At 49.8% G+C, this 15,971-nt stretch overlaps 1 protein-coding gene across 1 annotated transcript in view; it reads left to right on the forward strand.

Annotated features, from left to right (window-relative positions):
- Nucleotides 1–5,543: 5,543 nt before the first annotated feature.
- CLIP1 (CAP-Gly domain containing linker protein 1) overlaps nucleotides 5,544–15,971 on the forward strand; it is an 89,509-nt gene continuing 79,081 nt past the window's right edge. Inside the window, exon 1 of the mRNA XM_053669949.1 lies at nucleotides 5,544–5,711. The gene's annotated coding sequence lies outside the window, so the exon portion shown is untranslated. The remainder of the gene's footprint in view (nucleotides 5,712–15,971) is intronic.

Consider the following 15,971-nt stretch of genomic DNA (forward strand, 5'->3'; position numbering starts at 1 on the left):
TATTGTAGATTTTCTTTGAATAAACTGGAAAGACAATGACTGTTTTTCCTTTCATTGGATTTTTAAAAAAAGATTTTATTTATTTATCTTAAAAGGGGAAGGGAAGGAGAGAGGGAGAGAATATCAATGTATGGTTGCATCTTGTGTGTCCCCTGCTGGGACCTGGCCTGCAACCCAGACATGTGCCCTGACTGGGAATCGAACCGCGATCCTGTGGTTCGCAGGCCGGCACTCAATCCACTGAGCTACACCAGCCAGGGCTCATTGGATTTTTTTAAACATATGGATTAATGGGGGAAAATCTAGAAAGAATGACTGTGACAGAATGACAAAAAATGTTTAACCTAACCAAAAGAAAATGGATCATGCAAAGAAAAGTTATGATTCTGATTTTTTTTTCTTTTGAGAACTTTTATAAGAGTTTATTTGAGCCAAAATTTGACAACGGTTGCCACGGAGCAAGCTCTCAAATGCTCTGATCCTACTCTTTCCATTATTATGTCTGTGGTGGTGGGAAATTCTAACACATCGCAAATTCTAGACGTCAGAAACGCATTTTCTAAACTAAATGAACTCTCCACAGGCTGACGACACTTGGAATGTTTCTAATACAAGGACTTCACTAAAAACGCAGGCCGTAAACCCTGACTCAGCCTTCTGCCGTTCAAGGTCGCGTGCCCGCAGGGGTGATGTCATGAGGGAGCGAATTCCCAGTGCTTTCACTGGGAGGGAGGTGAAAGGCCAGAGGCCAGTTCTTCAGTCATAACTGAGGAATGACACATGAAATATTTGACACGAGACCCACCAGGACAGGCTGTGGGGTTGGGCCCAGGGCGCATTTCTCCTCAAACCCATTTCCTTCTGTTCTGCCCCCGCCTTGCGTGCCTGTGCTGGTGGTTGACTCTCCAAACCGGTTCCCATCTGTCGTATTGGTCCAGACCAAACTTTTTATATGCGGGCCTGTGGCAGGATACTGAGGCCATGCTAGCCAGGGGACTGGAAGCTAGTAACGGTTTCATGTGGACAGTCAGCGACCAGGACGCGCAGAGCAGGCCTGTGTGGCGAGCAGAACGCGTTGTCTATCATTTATAAGTGAAAGAAATGTCTGAGTTTCTCCAAATGCTGCCCGAAAGTCTGGGGACTTGGCAGTAAGAACCTGCCTGAGGGCTTCCCCGATGGCCCTTCGATGACAGCGAACAGAGCGGAGGTCCCTCATGAGGCCTGCCGGGGCATTTGCTCCGGCCGCTTCCTCACTCCGACCCCTTGTCCCTAGAAATCCAGCTGTCCTGACCCCCTTCAAGTCCACGCTTAAATCTCACCTTCTAGGTGACCCCACCTTAACCACCTGATATAAACCTCTCCACACACAACACACACGCACCACCCAGTCACTCCCCCTCTCCCTGGAGCTACATTTTCCCAAGTAGCACTTTCTACTCTGTTACTTAGTTACTTTGCTGCCTTTCCCAGCTAGAATTTAAGTTCCACAGAGCAGGGATTTCTTTATCCACTGATATAACACGGTGAATCAGGAAGACCAGCTCAGATGCAGGGGGGCAGGGAAAGAGTGTCCGCCTCTTTGGATGAGCTACAGAATATTGTGGCAATTTTTTAAAAATCCATCATGTATGTTTCAAGCAATTTATTATGTCTCCAGTTCTGAAAGGACTGTCATGTATCATGGAACCCCTTAATGCAGTCAGTACAGCCTAGCAAGTATGAGTGTTACCACGCTTTCGAGTTCTTTCGAAACTCACCTGTTTTTAAAATATTTGAGATTAAAACTAGGTACCTTCCAGAATAGGAAAACTATATGTGGAATAAGGACGCATTTAAAATCAGGAACTGCTGGGGTAACAATGCCGAACAGGAACGTTAACAAGCCGACCTAGTTCAAACTGAAGTTTGAGCCCTTTCCTCATCCATTGGCCTGTAACAACAGATTTGCTCTTCCAAGGAATTGTTTGTCTTATGAGTGGCCCAAAGTACTGCATTCAAGTTTAAGGTCACATGTTTTTGTGTCACATGGTTGTTGATAGCTAATAGACATCCCACAGTTGGATAAAATTCAGAGCTGATGTAAACTGAATCCTATCCAATGCAAATAAGACCTCATCGGCCTGGGAGCAGGACTCAGAACTCTGTGGCACCTCCCCCCAAAAGCAAATCAAAACTGACAAAGCTTTAACCAGTGACACACATTTTCTGAAAAATTTGGAGTAAAAGGCAACATATAGTAAAACAATATAATTTCCCAGCAGTCATTTCTATTTTCTTCATAAAATTCCTTTTTAACCAGTCTGTTAGTCCTCAAATATTCCTTTTATTGTTCTAAGTAATTCTATTTCGGTGCTCATCAAATATTTGTCCCCAGATAAATAGGTCTCTTCCTAGGAGAGACTTTCTGTCCTTTCAGTCTTTCTGTTCTGCCACTGAGGCCTGTTGGCTTTTGTCTCATTACCTCGGGTTAACAACATAGCTGCTTCAGCTCCGGCTGTCATATCTGTGTCTGTCTCCATCTATCAGGGAAGGAAAAGCTTTCCCAGAAGCACTTCTCACCAACTTTTCTAGGAAAAGGCTAAGCGAGCATAAATTACTGGGCACATGGCCACATCAGATATAATTGAGGTTTGTTAAGTAGAAGGAGGGAAGGCTCCTGGGGAGGCAGTCAGCAGTGTCGGTCACGGCTGAGGTCTTCATGGGCGGCTGTCCTGCTTCCTTCCGTGGCCGAGTGTTTGTTTGCCTGGCACCTGGCCCTGACATATGCTCCTTCTCTGCTCACTCAGGACTCGGTGCCTCCTCCTGCTGACTCAGCCCTCCCTCCCTCCACTCACTGGCACAGCCGGCACTGCCACAGTGGGTCCCACACAAAGCTCTCAATCAGCCTTTCACGCCTCCTACTGTGCAAGGGTGGCCCAGAAGCGCCAAAGGGATCTTCCTTATGTCTGACCTTCCCACCCATCTTAACAATGCTGGGTGGAGCTGTGCTCCTGCCTGAGGGTTTTCTTCCAGACTCTGGAATGTGGAGCAGGGACCAGGGCGTGGGTTGGGTTCTAGGAGCCGCTCCCTCTTCTGCCCCAGATCTCAGCCTGTGGCTCTCTGCCTTCCTCACTCCCAGAAAGTATGACATCTCTTAATTCTTCCATCTGGAAATGGGTCTTTAAAAAAAAAATTTTTTTTTTTTGCAGATTTTATTTACAGAGAGGGGAAGGGAGGGAGAGGGAGAGTAACACTGATGTGTGAGAGAAGTATTCATCGGTTGCCTATTGCACATCCCCAACTGGGGACTGGGCTGCAACCCTTGTGCCCTGACTGGGAATCAAACTGGTGACCTTTGGGTTCACAGGTCGGCCTTTAATCCACTGAGCCACACCAGCCAAGGCTCCTGATTGTATTTATTTAATTTTAGAGAGAGAGGAAGGGAGAAAGAAAGAGGAAGAGAAAACATCAATGTGTGGTTGCCTCTCATGCGCCCCCTACTGGGGACCTGGTCTGCATCCCAGGCATGTGCCCTGACCCGGAATTGAACCTGTGACCTTTTGTTTTGCTGGATGATGCCCACCCCACTGAGCCACACCAGTCAGGGTCATGCACATAATTTTAAACAATTAAGTATATCAGGATTTATAATAAAAAAGCATCATTGTTCTGTCCCCTTCCCCCTTCCCCAGAGACCACTAATTTTTTGCTTTATGCTCTTCTGGTGGTTAACTTCCATATCTCTAAATATATAATTATATTGTTATTTATCTATCATTTGGAGATGTTATCTATTGATCTCCTGTTTTGACTAAACACCTCTCTCCCTCAACTGTTCTACCACTCTTTGCAGTTAGCCCTGTTGGTTACATTAATAACACGATCAAACCTTTATTTTTGTTCTGGAAAGACAAATCAACAGGTATTTACCCACTTTCCCACTGTGTAGAATGAAGCTTTGCGAACTCCCACCTGCCTTTCTTCTGCCACCTCCCTCCATTCTCCCCAGTTTTGTGCCTGGAGCTGTTCTAATACTTTCCCCGAAGAGACCAGTGGTTCAGGGTGACATAACATGTGAGCTGAGGGCTGGGCAACTTGAACCCTAACTCTGGCACCCCTGTGGGGCTGGAACAGATAAACGCCCCAGTAGTAGTGTTGGGGGTAAATTTAAGGAGACACCAAATATAGTGTTTTAGTGCAATATTTTAAAAAAATCAAAACTAATACAAAAAAATCCGTGAGGCATAAAATCTTGGCATTTCAAAATAAAGACGGGTTCAGCAGAATGAGTAGAGCAGAAGAGAAATAAACAGACTTGTGGACAGCTGCACCCGGCCTTCGTTAGCAGCGGCCCTTGCCTCACTCTGAACACGCGCCTGTGATTGTTACACAGGTTGCCGATCAGAGCTGGGAAGTGTTGGGTGCGGCGAGGGGTGTGCCTTTCAGTTGAGGACACTGGATTTTCAGGGGTGCCACCATCACTTTGACCTCGGAGCTTGCAAACCAGGGCGATGTTGAATTAGGAAATGGCACTTTTGTGATTTAAAAACGCGGATGGGGGGGGTCCCAGATCAACTCACTTTGTTCAGAATTTCGTTGCCTTTCCACTGTAGTTCCCTCCCCCTGCTCTGTGCGTGCCTGTTGGTCCAGGCAGCAGCGTGCTTTGAATAAAGGTCATCAAACCGGTCACTGTTCCGATTATTCTTTTACTCGGCACAAGGAGGAAGCCGGGCCCCCTTATCCGCCACTGAGTCGCTGCAAAATCCTAGGCTTCCCCGACAGCTGCAGATCCCTCCCAGAAGCTGCAAAGCTTCTGGGGTTGCCATGGTCCATGGGAGTGAAATGCTGGCCGCCCCTGCTGCACCAGCCCTGAGCGGGCTGTCGCTGTCACCCCTCCAGCCCCTTTCAAAAGCTTTTAAAAGAGATCAAGGGCGAGGGAGGGTGGGGGAACGAGACGTTAACCAGGGCTTCCGTCCAAGCGGCTGGGGCGAATAAAAGAGGCCTTTTTTAAACTAACAGAGTAAGTGCTGGGTTCGGTTCAAGGGATTTTTAGCCCTCGGTCTTCCCTGGTGCTTCCCAGGCTTCCTCTGCCGTGAGCAGCGCTTTCAGCCTTTTCCCAGGGACTCTTCGCCCTGATCTCTCCCTGGAGGGCCCGAGGATGCCCCCTACCCGCAGCCTGCGGTGCGCAGCTCCTCTTAGCTTGTTTCAAAGGATTTCTCGCCGAGGTTCGGGAGGGACGAGGCGTGAGGGAGACTGAGGCGCAAACTGAGAGGATAGGGTCCCAGCTGCCTGGAGCCGCGGGCTGTGCCTCGCTCCTCCCCCGCACACTTTCGGAAACGCGGAACTGCAAAGACGCGCGCGCGGGCGCAGGCCCCTCGAGGACCCTCGCAGCTTCCTCCCCACTCGGGTCCGCCGGCGGCGGGCGCGGGGCCTGGGCTCGCTTACCCCGGGGCCACGGTGGGTGCAGACAAAGCGGCGGCAGCAGCTGGGGCTCGGGCGTGGGGCTCCAGGAGCCCGCCCGGCCGGGGGCGGGGCGCGCGGGGAGGAGCCGCCGCGGCGTCTTCTGCTGGCGGCGCGCGCCCGCCCGGCCCCGCGGCGGCGGCGGCAGCGGCGGCGCGTCACGCTTTCCCCTCCCCGCCCCGAGCCGACAAGCCGGGAGGCGGTGGCCGCTGCCGCGGCAGCAACGAGGTGCAGGTGCCGGCGGCCCGCGACGACGGAGGCGGCGGCCGGCGGTGAGCGGGGCCCTCTCCCTTCCCCACGCCCTCTCCCCCTCCCTCCCGCAATGCCCGGCCCGCGCCGGTCAGCCGGGCGCCGTGAGGGGGGCCAAGCCCCGCGCGCCGGGCCGCCCCGGAGGGGAGCCGGGAGCCCCGGGGGGATGGCCCTGGAGGCCATTGGTGCCCGGGACGCTCCCCGGGAGATCCGGGAAAGGGGCCGGCCCAGTGAGCGCGGCGCCTGGCCTTCCCTTCCTCCGCCCGCCTCAAGATGGAGCTTGGACTCCTTGCCCTGCGCCGCCCCAGGCGCCGCGCGCTGCGGACGCGGAGCTCCGCTCCGTTCCGCTCGGCCCTGGGGGGTCTGCGCCGGGCCCGACCTGTTGCCCCCGGTCGCTGCTGCCGCCGCCCGGTCGCCCTAGCGTTCCCCAGGTGGCCGCGAGCCGGAGCGGAGGGCACCCTGGCGTAGCCACCCTGGCGTGGCCTCCCTGGCGGGCGCCGGCCGGCGGTATGGCCCCGGCCTGGCTGTTGGTGGCTTTGTCCCCGCACCCCACTCCCCATGGGACTGTGATTCTTGGAGGTGGATGATAAGAGGTGACAAGCATTTCTGAAATAACACCGCTGCTCTGTAACCCGAACCTTGTGCCTGGGCAGGGGATTGGCTCGGAAGACAGATGACACTTGTTCCGGGGTTATTTTAAAAGCAGAGTCTTCCGAGTCCTCTCCTGGGGGCGGGGGGGGGCGGTGCTGGGCTTCAAAACCCTGGTTTGGGTTGGGGGATTAAAACCCGAGCTCGATTGTCCTCTTCCTGTGGCTTTTCCATCTGGCTGGGACCGAGCGCCACCCCTCCTCCCGCCGCAGCCCCACCTCTTGGGCCGGAAGAAATTACACGTTAAGTCTGCAGCCCTTCTAGATACCTGTTTTTAGCAAAACTTGGGGACCAATGACCGTATTTAGAAACGAGGGTGGAAAAAATGCTGAAAATGCTGCAGGGTTGGTTTTTTTTTTTTTGGTTCAGCGTCGCCTTGCTGCTGTAGGTTAGGATAGTGCCTGCCAGCGAGACCTCAGTGAGGACCGTGTTGCTGCCACGGTTCAGGTTGTCGTTCCGGTTTTATTATTACTGTTATTTAGAGTGTCCACAAGTCCAGAGACCAGTCTTTGACTTTGGGTTTTTAAAAAATTGACGAGAGAGAGAGAGAGATGGAAGCATCGATTTGCTATCCTACTTATCTATGCATTTATTCTTGCCAGTGCCCCGAACGGGGATGGAACCTGCAACCTTGGTATGTGTCTAAATGAGGTTCTTAACCAACCGAACTACCCAGCCAGGGCTGCCTTTGGCATATCTTAAAAAGTGTGTTCAGTTACACTTGACATTCAATATTATAGTCTTTGACTTTGGCTTTTAATGATAACCTTTTGCAAAAATCCTCAGGTATGTTGCTTCCCCAGCCTGGGGGCATATTTTTTTCCCCTCTGAAAATAACAATTACCATTTATTGAGGGTTTCTTGTGGTCAAGCCCTGGGTGAGTCTTTCATGTGTTTTATCTCAGTCATTCTAACCCAGTTGGGGGGGCCCTCATTATCCCCATTTTATAGAGAAGGCTTGGGAGGCCTTACACCAGGAGCAAGTGGTGGTGTCAGGATTTGAGCTCAGGAGTTCTGACTCTAGGTGCTTAATAATTAAATGCGTATAGTGAGTCTCTAGCGAGGAGGGAGGCTAGCCGCAATTAAATAAAGAAGTTGGATGAATGCGTGGCCAAGGGCTGGTGCTGAGTTTTTAAGATTCAGAGAAAGAAGTGCTTCTTTGGCTTCCCACTAGACCTGGTTCAAAAAATAAACAAACCAAAACCGTAAAGCTAGAAGTGCATTGGAACCCGTAGGTCTCGGTCTGAAGATGAAGCTCACACCCTTCCTTACTTTCAACAGTTGCTTCAGTGCCCGTGCGCCCCAGCACAACGGCAGCTGCTCTGGGTTCTAGAAATGTGGAATTTGGTGCATTTATTTACACTTAAATATATATTTTTTACCCAGAGTCTAACATTGAATCTGTTGCATCCTGTGTGGTCCACACCTGTCTGTGCACTTGACTCAGTCGTGTTTGACTCTCGCTTTTTTAAAAATCGGTTTGAGATGGACAGAGAGACGTCCATTTGTTGTCCCACTTACTGATGCACTCATTGGTGGATTCTTGCCTGTGCCCTGACTGGGGATTGGACCTCAACCTTGGCGAATGGGCACGATGCTCCAACCAGCTGAGCTCCCCGGCCAGGGCTGACTCCTGCTTTTTAGGTGCTGTGTCTGGGGGATTCCAAACTGAGCGGATGAGGGTGCGAGATGACTTGCTCCTCTGGCGCTCCGTGCAAAGATCGCCACCTTGGAGTGCCTCACATACTGGCTGCCTGGAGTTCCCGGTTGTTGCTGTTTCTGGTCTTCCGTGTGTGTGTGTGTGTGTGTGTGTGTGTGTGTGGTCCTTGCCACACATGTATTTCTCTTTGTAGCACCCTCTGCAGGATTTTGCAGAGGCCCAGGTGCTCAGTAAATATTTGTTACCTGGTTAGTTAAAAATATGTGGCCCACAAGTTTCAAACTGGTTTCGTAGGAGTCAAAGCTAAAGAAAAAAACAACAGAAGGTAGTGTAGGAAAATTACGTAGTATTTGTTAATATTAAAACCTCATAAAAAATATTAAAACCTCATCTATAGAGTGTTCAGTGACCACCTCCTGTATAACTTCACGCTTTTTCCACATTATCAGCTTCTTTGATCCCTCCCTTGTCCAGGTGAGAGGGGAGGCAGCTCGTCTTTTCCTGTGGAGAGACAGTGGGCGCTGGTCTTCGTTGCAAGCCTGGTGTTCAGGTTGAGGTGCTGTGGTTTGCCTGTCGGTGAGCTGGAATTAGCTCTCTTTCAGTCTTCACTCACCAAATTTTGATTGAGCACCTGCTGTGTGCCCAGGTCAGGTGCTGTTCTGGGTGCTGGTGATACAGCAGTGAATAAAACACAGAAGTCCCTGTTCTCTTGGAACTTCCCTTCAAGTAGGGGAGGCAGAGAATAAACACATTAATACAGTTGATAGTGGTGATACACAGTAAGAAAAAAAAACAGGGACAGGGAGTATTATATTATGTTGTGGGGACAAGTTAGGGCAATGGAAGTTTTAGGTAGGACAGTCAGAGGAGACCCCGCTGAGAATGTGGCTTTTGAGTAGAAATCTAGAGGAAGCAGGGGAGGGAATAGAGATCCAAGAGGGGAGAGCCAGTGCAAAGGTCCTGAGGTAGAGGTTTGGGAGGGGGGCAGATCATATAAGGCCATACCGGGTGTGGTCCTAAAGAGGTACTTTTTAAAATTCCGTAAAATCCTGAAAGGTACGGAATAATGCCATGTTGTTTGTGATTTTGATGAAGAAAGAGTTAATGATAGGGGAATGGAGGCTCAAAGAAGTTTACTAACTTACCTAAAAGGCCACACAGCCAGTGAGTACAGAGCTGGACACTGAACCCAAGTTTATGTTACGTGACGTTGAGCAGCGTGGGGAGTGTGCTGGCCACGGAGCCGGCAGTGGCTGGCAGAAAGGCCCGGCCGCGCCTGCAGCTGGGACCCGCTCCTGGGCTGCACTGTTTGTGTGGAGGGTCTCAGCTCCTCCCGGGGCTGATATTTGCGTCTGTTGCTTTTTCCCGGAATTGTGCTCCCAGCAGCAAAGCCTTCCCTTCTGGTCTCAAAAGTTCCCTGGTTCAAAAATGTGTGTTAAAATAGAAACCTTTACGTTGGTCTCCAGGATCACCCTGCATATGAATTTTTTAGATACCCGTTTAGGGAGGCTTTAAAGTATTAGAGCATCTTATATATTTTTAATATGGGTAGTGTGTTTTCCCCATGTAGATGGAACTCAGAGAATCCATATGCTTTAAATCAGGGTGTGAGTCCCGGGGCACTTCTGAGGGAAACCATATCGACTGATAGCACTGTACAAGAATTTCAAGTAAGAGTGACCTCTTCAGATTTCAGTCGGGGAGCAGAAGAGGCCCTTCCTTCCTTCCTTCCTTTCTTTTGGTAGGTTGGCGGACTTAATTAACCAGCCTTGAACTTGGCTAGGACATCTGGGTTAATATCCTGGCCCTGGCACCGAGTACCAAGGAATCTTGGCCACAGTTAGTAAAGAGCTTTTTTTCCCTCCTAATCTCCATCTGGCACGTCCAAGAGGACAGATTCCACTCGCACCAGCTCAACGGGCGGGTCTGTTTTTTAATCGTCTGTGTCATTGTGGTTCGGCAACAGAAATCTTTCAAGTACTCTTTGCAGACTGTTGGAAAAGGAGGAGCAGCCCCGTTTGCAAGGTCCCTTGGGGAACCTTCTCCGGTATGTCTGTCCCCAGGGAGACACGTTCTCATCTGCCTCTTCTCAGGAATCCTAGTGAGGCCAGAGAGGGACTGTGTGCAGCCCTAATGTGTCTCATACGAGCAGGTCTAACATACTTCCGACTTGAATTAAGTACTTTAATATGTGTGTTCTCCTCTGCGTACTCGTATCTAAGAATAGCCTGGAGTCCGTCCCAGTTTTAGCCCTGCCCATTTTTTACACTTAAAATTGCCGAGTCCTCGATTTACCGTAGCGTCTCTGAAGTCCAGGGCCTGAACGTCCAGATGTTCAGGATGTGCCTGGCGCCCAGAACTCGGGTTTGATGTATAGAGGGCGTATAAAAGGCAGGCCGCTTTACCCCGCCCCCCGCCCCCATTCTACAAACGTGTGCTCGGAAATATTTGGCGTATCGTTTTCCTTTCTCAGAAGAGATAAGAGATGCTAGGGATAGTTTCCTAAACATCTTTTAATGAAATCTTTGGACTTCCAGCATTCTCTCTTTAACTGATTTTCTCCATAGAATGATTTCTTACTGGACATACTATGTTCTAATACCCCAGGCAGGAAGGAACCTATTTTATTTAAGATTTTTCTTTTCCAGGCTATGGAATAAATAAACTTTATAGGCAGGGTATATATATATTTTTTTACAGCCTCTGTGAGAGAAAACTTTTACCACTAAGTTTCACACGTGGGTGACCAGAAAGAAGCTGTGTATCACCTGAAGCCGTACTGATAATTTTTGTTGTAAGGTACATACGGCTTGATTAGGTTGTTCCATTGAGAATCTAGTACCCGAGTCAAATGTAGATTTCAGTTTTCCAGTGATGTTACTATGTTTCTTTGAGATTCTTGGGGTTATTTCTTCCTTATGTACTAGTTTTGCTATCAAAATGGCCCTTACATTTTCATGACACATTTTATAATACGTGCATTCAGTACATAAGGCAGAAAACACACACACAAAAAAACACAGAAAAAGGAAATTATTCATAATTCTGTCCAGAGAAAATCATTTCAGCATTTTAGAGCATGTCTTTCCAGTCTGTTTTATACTTTAAAAATACGCTTCTGGATCTGTATTTCTGTTTTAAGTAATTAAAAGCGTAATATTTGCACTGGAAATATTCTCAGCAGACCAGCCTGGGGAATCAGAACTACTATTTTTTTTTTTATTAAAAGATTTTATTTATTTTATTTTTAGACAGAGGGGAAGGGAGGGAGAAAGAGAGAGAAACATCAATATGTGGCCGCCTCTCATGTGGCCCCCACTGGGGACCTGGCCTGCAACCCAGGCGTGTGCTGGGAATCGAACTGGTGACCCTTTGGTTCACAGCCCATGCTCAATCCACTGAGCCACACCAGCCAGGGCCAAAACTGGGCCAGGGCTCAGGGCCAGGGCTCATTACTATTAAGAAGCTTGAGGTCCTGGATTCGCTTCTGGCTCAGCTTTGTGAGCCTCGTGGACCTGGGCAGGTCGCTTACCCTCTCTCACTGGCTTCTTGCTTTGTTCGGTGGGGCTGACCCAGCCCTGTCTGGCCCAGGGCGCTGTTGTACTGATGGAAGGGACTCGGCCTTGCTGAACCAGAGATCAGATCGCCAGGGAACCGCGTGAGCCCTTTCAAACGCCAGAGAGGCTGGGGAAGGCGGGCAAGGCCAGTTCCTGTCACTGGGGGGCCTGTCAGTCACCTGCTTGGTGTCGTAGTGTGGTTAAATTTATAGCACGTCTTTTCAGATGAAGGCAACCGATAGAAAGTGTGCGTGGAGTGGGAGAAAGCCTTCAGAATTTCACCAGTTTATCCCCCATTTGCTGAGTGCTGGGAAGACTCTGTGCGGGGGGGCCCTGGGAGCTCTCTGTCTCAAAGGTGCGGTGGCGGTCCCGTGGAAGACGCTCCGATTGTTTGCCTTGGATGTTGTGTGTACGGGAGGGAATCAAGGAAGGCTTTCGAAGTAGGCATCAGCGCTTCTGTTTGGCATCGATGGTGGTCTAGGGTAGTTTCTCTGCAAGGGCAGTTTAGGTAGGACATTGTGGGCCAGGTGAGCAAAGGTACAAGGCATGTCGAGACAGTGGTCCGTTGCCCAGTGGTTTGAGGGCAGGTGATAGGGAGGGAGGAAGAGTAAGAAGTTCAGGTTGATGTCACGGAGAGGCATCCCTGTTCCGGGGCTGGGGGCAGGGGGAGTCCATCCCACTGGCCTTTGGCGTTTTAGGATCATGGAGTTCCCTGCACGTCATTTTTTTCTGACATTTGGTCAGAACTGCCTGGTTGTCAGGGGTGAGCGGGAACGCTGGAGGGTGCACCCGCTGCCTTTTTTGCTCGGAGTGGTGCGAGCATCACAACAGCCAGTGTTAGAATATTTTATGCTGAGAAGGAACCCTGCGCCTCGGGGGCGTCACTCTTCCTTCCCGCCACACGCCCAGCCCTGGGCTCCCCCGTACTCTCCGCTGCTGTGGATTCGCCTGGTTTTGAACACTTCATGTCCATGGAATTGTACAACGTGGCTGATTTCTTCCACTTAAGCAGGCGTGTTCGGGGTTCCGCCCGTATCGGAGCACGTAACCACGCTCGATTCCTTTTTGTGGTCCAGTTACATTCCCTGGCGTGGCTGTAACCACACTTCCCTTATCAGCTGGTGGATGTGCGGGCGGCTTCCGCGTTTCTCTTATCGCGAGTGGCGCTGCCATGAACATCGGTCTCCGAGTGTTCCAGTGGGTACCCGCATCGCAGCTCGGCCTTTTCCGGAACCCAGAACTTGTCCAGAGTGACCCTGCTCCCAGCAGCGAACAAGGTCCGATGCTCTCAGGTCCTCACCAACTGTTATTCTCTGTCTTCTGGACCGGAGTCAGTAGGGGGTAAAGTGTGGTGTCTCATTGTGGGTTTTTGGTCTTTTTAAGGTTTTATTTATTATCAGGGAGGGGAAGGAAAAGAGAAGGAGAGGGAGAGAACCATCAGTGTGTGGTTGCCTTTCACGTGCCCTCTACTGGAGACCTGGCCCACAACCCAGGCATGTGCCCTGACTAGGAATTGAACCAGTGACCTTTTGGTTTGCAGGCTGGTGCTCAATCCACTGAGCCACACCAGCCAGGGCTCATTGTGGTTTTGATTAGCTTCCTGGCTCACGATATTCAGTACCTTTTCATGTGCTTACTGGCCATTGGTATAGCTTTGAAAAAAATGTCCATTTATTAAGCCCTTTGTCTAGTTTGAATCCGGTTGGTTTGTTGCTGCTGTTGCATTTACCAGTTACCAGTTGTCTTTTTTTTTTAATTTTTTATTGATTATGCTGTTACAGTTGTTCTATTCCCCCCTTCATTCCCCTCCACCCTACCCCCCATCCCCACCATTACTTCCCCTTTAGTTTATGACCATGTGTCTCAAGTTCTTTAGATTCTATATTTCCCATACTATTTTTGCCCCCCATCTATTTTCTATCTACCGTCTATGCTACTTATTTTCTATACCTTCTCCCCCCTTCTCCTCCTCCCACTCCCCTGTTGCTAACCCTCCTTGAGATCTTCATTTCTGTTTCCACTCCTGATCTAGCTGTCCTTTTAGTTTGCTTTTGTTTTAGGTGTGGTTGTTAATAACTGTGAGTTTGTTGTCCTTTCACTGTTCATGTTTTTTTTTTTTTAACTTTTTCTTAGGTAAGTCCCTTTAACATTTCATAGAATAAGGGTTTGGTGATGATGAACTCCTTGAATTTGATCTTATCTGAGAAGCACCTTATCTGTCCTTCCATTTTAAATGAAAGTTTTGCTGGATAGAGCAATCTTGGTTGTAGGTCTTTGATTTTCATGACTTGGAATACCTCTTTCCAGCCCCTTCTTGCCTGTAAGGTCTCTTTTGAGAAATCCGCTGACAGTCTGGTGGGGACTCCTTTGTAGGTGACTGTCCCCTTATCTCTTGCTGCTTCTAGGATTCTCTCCTTCATTTTAATCTTGGCTAATGTAATGATGATGTGCCTTGGTGTTTTTCTTCTTGGGTCCAACTTCTTTGGGACTCTCTGAGCTTCCTGGATTTCCTGGAAGTCTATTTCCTTTGCCAGATTGGGGAAATTCTCCTTTATTATTTGTTCAAATAAGTTTTCCACTGGTAGCCACCAGTTCCTTTCCCCCTTCTGGTACCCCTATAATTCGGATGTTGGAGCGTTTAAAGTTTAAAGATGTCCTGGAGGTTCCTAAGACTCTCCTCATTTTTTTTTGAATTCTTGCTTCTTGACTCTTTTCTGTTTGGCCATTATTTGCTTTCTTCTGGTCCACTCCATTGATTTGAGTCCCAGTTTCCTTTTCATCGCTATTGGTTTCCTGTGCAATTCCATTCATTTCAATTAGTTTCGCCTTCATATGTTTGTCTAATTTGTGGCTATAATCAACCAGTTCTGTGAGGATCCTGATGACCAGTGTTTTAAACTGTGCGTCTGAGAGTTTTGCTATTTCTTCATCGCTTAGATTTATAGGCTCTGGGGCTTTGAGATCTTCTTGAGCCATTTTTGGTCTGTTTGCGCCCGTTAAGTGTGAGGAGCGGAGCCTTGGACTCCCAGGTCACTGGGTTGTGACGCTGTATGTGGAGGCGTGGTCAGAGCGGGGAAATGGCGGCGCCCTCCGCCACCGCTGGGGCTGCTGGCTCTCGTCCAATTGCCCACTCCCTCACTTGTCTATCCACACACGAATGCGCGACCACAGTCAACCGCAGCCCTGCTCTCTCGCTATTTCCCTGCGGTCACTCACTGAGTTGCCCACCAGGTCCAACCCTGCACCTGGATTCCGCGCGCCCGAGTCCGTCTGACTGAGTTTTCCTGTGCTACCCCACTCCACCAGCTGCTGGTTTCACCCCTCTTACCGGTCAGGCTGAAGAATTTGTTATAAGACTTCCGAAAAGTTCAATTTTCTGTGTTCTGGCTGTGTTTTCTGTTGCTAATATTTAGTTATCTCTAAACTTGGTTGTGTGAGAAAGCACCGCGTCTCTACCTATGCCTCCATCTTGGCGGAAGTCCCAGTTGTCTTTTAATGCACATACTCACCAAGCATTTATTGGGTGCGCGCTGTGGGGAGGGGCCCGCTTAGATGTGGGGGACACCGAGTTGTTTGAGACGGGTACACAGGCTGCTGTTTGGGAACCGGGCTGTTGGTGGGAGCGAGGGTGAGAGCCGGGGCGCGGGCTCCGCCTGACAGCAGACCCCGGCTGTGTCACTTTGCGGAAGACCTTGTGTAAGCTACGCCGCCTTTTGGGGCTCAGTTTTCTGATCTCTCAATTGGGGAGGATGGCTGCTTCCTACAGTCTTTGTGAGGACGAAATGAATTTATGGACAACCCAGTGCGTGTCTGAATTCTTCCGCCCCCTTCCCGTTCATGCTGGCGTCTTTCCCCATTCCCCGTTGCTAAAGGAATTAGCACCTCCTTGCTCCTCTTTCACCTGAGTTGGGAAGGGGGGAAAACCAGCTTGTGCCACTCTGGCAAACGAAAGCCTCTTCTCCTGCCGTGTTTTGGAAAGTTAGTTCAGACAGGAACGTGCTGCCGTTACTGAAGGGCATATTTTTAATGAACAGTTGTCCCTGCAGAACTGGTAACGGACGGGGAGTCAGACCTTCAGCTTGGAATTGGAAAAACAGCTCGTGCTCCTGGTGTCGGAGCGTGTGCCTTGCCAGGTTTCAGGCCCTTTTGTGTGCTTGTCAGTTTTATTTTCCACAGCTTAATAGGGGGAGGCGTGCAGGGAGGGTTCTTTCCAAGGTAGAACCTGCTCTGTGTGTCTGTGTTACCAAAACAGGTACAAAAATAACCAACAGTGCGGTTCAGTGTTAAGATCCAAACAAAACCGTTTCTGGTTTCCATGGACAGCGAGTAGGGCGGCTGCTCAGAGCACTGTCTCAGGGCCTTGCAGGTGGAGTGCCGTCTTCCTGGCAGTAGGCAGGTATCCTCCGGGCCGTATTGTG

The sequence above is a fragment of the Artibeus jamaicensis genome, unplaced genomic scaffold (assembly GCF_021234435.1).
Source record: "Artibeus jamaicensis isolate MK-2021 breed Jamaican fruit bat unplaced genomic scaffold, CSHL_Jam_final contig_525, whole genome shotgun sequence".
NCBI classification, from domain to species: domain Eukaryota; kingdom Metazoa; phylum Chordata; class Mammalia; order Chiroptera; family Phyllostomidae; genus Artibeus; species Artibeus jamaicensis.